The 6,000-nt window shown below is 38.0% G+C and overlaps 1 non-coding gene across 1 annotated transcript; it reads left to right on the forward strand.

Moving 5' to 3' along the window:
- Window positions 1-4,389: 4,389 nt before the first annotated feature.
- TRNAE-UUC lies at window positions 4,390-4,461 on the forward strand. The gene has a single exon. It is a non-coding gene; the product is annotated as a tRNA-Glu (tRNA).
- The last annotated feature ends 1,539 nt before the right edge of the window (window positions 4,462-6,000 follow it).

The raw sequence follows: 6,000 nt of genomic DNA on the forward strand, positions 1-6,000 counted from the left end.
GTTACATTCACGTGGTGACTAATTATGGTCATAAAGTATGAATGTTACGACTCTTAAAATACTTCATACTCGAGAGTTTCATTTTGAGTTTAGGTTGCACGGTTAGAATCATTCGAGCTTAACACGATCAATCTTGGTTGTGGAATGATTCGAATCTCAAACAAGTGTTCTTAACTGAGATACTCGATCAACAAGATAATTCTAATCTTTCTTTTCCTGGAGTAATCCTTCCCATTTTGAGGTTCTCAGATGTATTTATATCTAAACCGCTTATTCTTCAATAATATTGTTAGATCAAATTTCCAAGAGTTTAAATCATTAGGAATGAAATTAATTAAATTGATTCGGGGTCAGGTTTCCATATCCAAAGCATTTACGGGGTTCTTGAATTCAAATGGCTAGGGTTACATGTCATATTATATGGGTGGCCTAGCTTCATAGGACTCGAGGGCAGGTCATATTATTGGGTTAGCCAATTCTCTCTCTTTTTGTCGACTCTTTTTCTACTTCCCTAAGTCTTTTTGTTCTCGATTTTGCACGTCTCTCTCTTTGTTGCATGAAGCACCAAACCATCGTTTCGTTGAATGTGCATCTCTACCTTAGATCCTTGATCGATGATCTCCCATGCATGGTTGTTGACATGGTAGCTAGATCCATCGTAACACCGCCAAACACGAACACCACAATAAGGAAGCTAAGTTTTCACCAAATCTCACACGTGAAGAATGAGAGAATGCTCGAGGAATTGAGCCGGTTCAACACATTTCCAACTACTTCAATATATTTAGACCTCGGCTCAATTGGTTCAATCTGGTTTAATATGATTTATTCTAATTTAGGTTACATGCATACGAAAGTGGGGCATATATACACCCCGAACATATGAGTGATTTCAAAAGTGGTGCGTGTATCCTACAACTGCAAACCTAATTCATTACTACCTAACTCAATCCAAGTAATTCGACTCGATTAATGCTCTCCAACTCGGTTTGTTGTCCTTTGACCAGTTTTGCTCTCCTTTGGCCGATTCAACCCTTTTTACCTCAATTCCGACCCAATCAACCTCGATTTAGGTCATTATTCTCTCCAAGTTAAGCAGGTACATAATAGATTTCAATTATTTTCGTCGACGGCCCATAGGCATGCTTAAATAGGAAACTAATCGTAATAGGATGGTCTTGTGTATTTCTATGACAATTGTGATATTTTAGAACACCATTGAAGTACACGAGAAACCCAGATAGCTTCAAATCAAGGTTTAAACCGAAATACACGGTATATTTCTAACATGAATTGTAATGTGCATGATATGTGTTATGACCCTAAGATCTCCAGTAGAATTGTGACGTTAATGATGTACGTAAATCATGTCATGATATGGTAATCTGAAGTCAACTATAACGTTAGATATGCTAGCTATAGATGAAATTATAGTATTAAATGAATAGTCATAATGATTATGTCATGAGTTGTATTATACATTCTTATTTAATGGGACCTCGTGCATATGTACGTTCTCGAGAAATGAAATTTAGAAAACTTTGCAATGTGGCCATGAGGGAGAGTGGCGATATGACTTTCCGTCGTTTTAATGACGATATGATTACAGTTATGATTTGTAAACTTGCCAATCTTGCTACAAGGAAGAGTGATAATATGATCCGGTGTTAAGCGATGATATGGTCACATTATGGCAATACGACCAATAAAGGAAGGTTATGATGTCCACGAATGTTTATATTCAAGTAAGGACAAGGGAAAATAGCGGATGACGACGTCTTTCGTGGAGCCATGGTGGTTTGATTATGTTTAGTTTTCGTCGGTCTTCTTTCATTTTCTATGTTTTTTTTACTAAGGTTTATATTTGTAACTACCCAGATCTACCGCTAGCAGATATTATTCTCTTTGGGCTTTCCCTTTCGGCTTCCCCTCAAGGCTTTAAAACGCGTATGCTAGAGGAAGGTTTCCACACCCGGTGGTTTGTTCTCCTCCCCAACCAATGTGGGACATCACAATCCACCCCCCCTTCAGGGCCCAGCGTCCTCGCTGGCACTCTTTCCTTCCTCCAATCGATGTGGGATCACCCCCCAAATCCACCCCCCTTTGGAGCCCGCGTCCTTACTGGCACACCCTCGTGTCTACCCCCCTTCGGGGAACAGCGAGAAGGCTGGCACATCATCTGATGTCTGGCTCTGATACCATTTGTAATGACCGAGGCCTGCCGCTAGCAAATATTGGCCTCTTTGGGCTTGCTTCCCCTCAAGGCTTTAAAACGTGTCTGCTAGGAGAAGGTTTCCACACCCGGTTTGTTCTCCTCCCCAACCAATGTGGGACATCACAATATTTTTCTTTTGAAGAGCTTATCGAGTTTTGTAAAACATTGAATAAAATGAAATTTTTATCTTTATACAGAAACATTGTGAACCGATTTAATTTTCTTAAAAATAAAAATAAAACATTTAATATTGTAGCAAGAACTCTACCTTTGTAAAAACCATAGTTTACATGCGTCTTTGGTGTATTCCAAAACGTAACACCACTATTTGGTCAAATCCCGAAAATAGTAGATATATTGAATTGGCTACAAGTGTCATTCTCACATCTGGAGAAATTCATAACTCACTCAAGATTAAGATCAAGTCGTATATATCATCTTATGAAATATTAATTTTCTCAATTAAGAGATTTTGAATGAGAGATTTAAATATTTAGTGGTTCAATCTTATACAAATTCATAATATAGGATATCCATACTCACATATAAGGCATTCAAGAAATTACACTAATAACTTTATATTTTTATACAATAAATAATATTAAATTACAAATAAAATAATCAAAACTATTATTAAAAATTAAATAATTAATTACGACACCTTAGGGCATAAAACATAACAGATATTATGTTATGTTCTCTTTTAAATGTGTTGTTTTCCTCTAGATCTCGAACAAAATACTTAAATAAATTCTTTCCTTGCACGTAATAGATGGTTTAGCATGTGTAGCATGGTACTGCAATAAATAAAATTTTCAAAAAGTTAAGTTTACCTTCGATCAGAAATGATGTTTGATAACTCTCGAAAAGTAGAGTTATATCAAGTTTTTTTTTTTTTTTTTTCAGTTAATTTTGCATTTTTACTCACCATTTTTTCATTAATTGCGCTATTTATTCTAATTAGTATAAATGAAATAGTCAATTGTGGTTTAATATGTAAAGAAGATCAATTTGTATAAATCGAGCTTAATTGTACATTTAATTGAGTTATTTGGTAAAATTTCGGAACATGTATGTTGAACTATGATGCTGTAGCAAATCTGGAAACAACACTACTTGCAATCTGGAAATAAATTACTGACCCTAATGCTAGAGCAATTCGGAAAGCAAACTTTTCGGGGATGACATGGAAATTTTAATCCACATCATCAATCCACGTGGGTCATTGACTACCAAATTAGACACATCCTAGGTGGACGATTTTATACTTTCTCTGTCATAAACGAAGAAACAAACATTATAAAAGAAAAGGGATACCTAAAAAAGAGGAAGAGCCACACTTTAGAAAGCATATTTTCGAATTAGACAGCAGTAGCCTCTGCTGCAGTGATGTGAAATCAGAGAAAAAGAAGAAAACTCTAATCCAAAAGTTGTTGACAGCAAAAGGAAAAGAAGACCAAGAAAGATTGATTAGAGCAAAGAGGTGAGTGTGAGAGCTCAAGGGAAAGGAACTTGCTTATAATACATCTTAGAGGGCCTGAGAATTACGTTGGCCATAATACATCTCATGGACGATGCAAAACTATGGTGGCGCTAGAAGGTGAATGATATCCAAAATGGATCATGCACCATAAACTCATGAGAAGATCGATGATGGAATCGATGCAATTGACCCTCCCCGGGATGGGTTGCCAATCAAAGAACTGATGTTTGGGGTTGAAGACATTTCTTCATCAATTCCTCCACCCCCTATCACAACAAGGCACAGTTAACCCAACATTCTACTACAAAAGGCCAGCCCATTCGATGAAGCAATCTTGGACCCTCTTGGCTGCGCTGTGCTTGGATGTACTTGTATTCCACACGCCAGCGACGAGATTCAAACCGCCCCCATTCAGTGGTTCCCGTGCCAATGCATGACATCAAAAGAGTGACCGGAACCTGTCCCTGACCAGCTCGTGAGTAGCATCCCAGGTCGGCACAACGTAGCGTCAAAGCAGGTATTTCCTTAGAAGAAAGAGTCACACGATCGAACAGCTCGAAACGTCGAGGTAGCTCTGAGAGCTCTATCACACACATGGAAGGACGTGTCGAAGAGTTAGACATCACACAAAAGACCATGCTGGAACTCTTTAGCGATCTGACTAAAGACTCCAAGACAACTACACCAAAAATCCATTGTCGTCCAGCGGTTAGGATATCTGGCTTTCACCCAGGAGACCCGGGTTCAATTCCCGGCAATGGAATTTTATTCTCTTATTTCTAAGTGTTTTATAGTTCCAAAGGCACTATAATGGACTAGTTCAATAGTATCTTAGATTGAAAAGACTTTTATGAACTTTGTACTTTTGTTCATGTTATGTTATAGATATTTGGTTCAAACTCAACAACTGGGGTTGAGGTGATTCAAATGGTTAATGTGATAATCCTGTCGAATAGTTACCGGTCGTTTCCAAGGTCTCTCTTATTGAACGCCATCATGGCTGAGATGAGCACCCGAGTGAGTTTGACAATGAGGGTCATAGAGAACCACACCCCAAGTCAAGCTCATGTCGGACTTAACAAACTGAAAAATCCAAGAACCCAAAGCCTTCAATGGGAACCGGGATACTAAAGAATAGAAAACTTTGTTTTTGACGTAGAACAATAGTTCAATGCTACAGTGTTAGGTTATGGAGTATGAGCACCCGAGTGAGTTTGACAATGAGGGTCATAGAGAACCACATCCCAAGTCAAGCTCATGTCAGACTTAACAAACTGAAAAATCTAAGAACCCAAAGCCTTCAATGGGAACCGGGATGCCAAAGAATTAGAAAACTTTGTTTTTGACGTAGAACAATAGTTCAATGCTATAGTGTTAGGTTAGGGAGTTTGCTACTTATTTATAGCTTGGTCAAAGGTTATACATAGTAAAGCTATATCCGGTAAAGCTATAATATATATATATATATAGTAGACGGTTAAATCTGGTAAAGTTATATATAGTAAACGGAACCATATATATATCCCCTCAAGTAGAACCAATGCTCCAGTGTTAGGTTATGGAGCTTTCTTGTTCTCTGTATTCTCTCTTACATATACTCATCAATACAAATCCTTTAGCCAGAGTTCTCCTTGTATTCTCTCTCTCCTATTTCTTTGTGTTCATCTAGATCGAGTGTGTGTTGTTGTGCGATCCTAACAACTGGTATCAGAGCTAGGCGAAATTCACCAGGATCTGTGAAGATGGAAAGTTCAAAGATTGGAATTGAGAAGTTCGATGGATCCAATTTTGGTTTCTGGAAGATGCAAATTGAAGATTATTTGTACCAGAAAGTTCTTCATGAACCCCTGTTGGGGTGAAGTCGGATACCATGACCACGGAACAGTGGAAGCTCAAGAACCGACAAGCCTTAGGGCTGATCCGGTTGACGCTATCCAGAAACGTGGCTTTCAACATCATCAAGAAGAAGACAACGTCAGGTCTGTTGAAGACGCTGTCGAATATGTACGAAAAACCATCGGCTATGAACAAGGTGTATCTGTTGTTGATCATATTAATGAATTCAATATGTTTGTAAGTCAACTGAGTTTTGTGGAAATTAATTTCGAGGATAAAATTAAAGCATTGATTTTGATGTCATCTTTACTCGAGTCGTGGGATACTGTTGTTGCCGCAATCAGTACTTCTCGAGGATCTGATAAATTGAAGTTTGATGAAATTCGAGATGTAGTTCTCAGCGAAAGTATTCGCAAACGAGAAATTGAAAGTTCATCTGGCAGTGCTCTGAGTGTTGACCAACGGA

The sequence above is a fragment of the Cucurbita pepo genome, chromosome LG10 (assembly GCF_002806865.2).
Source record: "Cucurbita pepo subsp. pepo cultivar mu-cu-16 chromosome LG10, ASM280686v2, whole genome shotgun sequence".
Taxonomy (NCBI): Eukaryota; Viridiplantae; Streptophyta; class Magnoliopsida; order Cucurbitales; family Cucurbitaceae; genus Cucurbita; species Cucurbita pepo.